This window comes from Nannospalax galili, unplaced genomic scaffold (genome assembly GCF_000622305.1).
Source record: "Nannospalax galili isolate Female #2095 unplaced genomic scaffold, S.galili_v1.0 scaffold35, whole genome shotgun sequence".
Taxonomy (NCBI): Eukaryota; Metazoa; Chordata; class Mammalia; order Rodentia; family Spalacidae; genus Nannospalax; species Nannospalax galili.
The window spans coordinates 735691-736365 of NW_008336449.1; positions in this window are offsets into that span (position 1 = coordinate 735691).

The following is a 675-nucleotide window of genomic DNA, read 5'->3' on the forward strand; positions in this document are numbered from 1 at the left end:
ACAGAGGAAGTTCTGGGGAGGTTTCCGCTTCGAAGCGAAGGAAGTGAGTCAGGGGTGCAGGCGGGCGGAGCTTAAGCTGGACTGAGGCGCCGGCTGGGGAGGCCTGGCCCACTGGCCCAGAACCCCTCTCTAGCCGCTCCCCTACTCCTCAGCCCTGTGGCTCTGCTAGGACACATAGTGAGACAGGGGCCCCTCCAGCAGCTCTTCCCTTAGGTCCCCTAGGCTCCTGAAAGTTCAGTCTGCCTTTGGCTGACCAAGCCTCTGCCAAGGTACTCCTTCTCTGCCTGACCCTGAAGGACTGGGGTTCCCAGACTGGAAACAGGAGGAGCCCGTCTGCCCCCATTTCTTCTCCATCATTCCCTTAATTTTTCCACTAGCCTGGACCCCTCCCAGGACAGGACACAAAAGACTGAAAGTCTAGAGCTGGTGACAGAATCCACTCATGCTTCTAGGTCCTTGTGAGAAGTGGGGAGTACATTTAGAATGATCTTGAGCTGGGCATGGTGGGGAGGCAGAGGCAGGTGGATCTTGGCGAGTTTGAGGCCAGCCTGGTCTACTAGGGAGTTCCAGGCCAGCCGGGGCTACAGGGAAACCCTGTCTCAAAAAGAAAGACAGACAGAGAGGGAGGGAGGGAGGGAAAGAGAGAGAGAGAGAGAGAGAGAGAGAGAGAGAGAG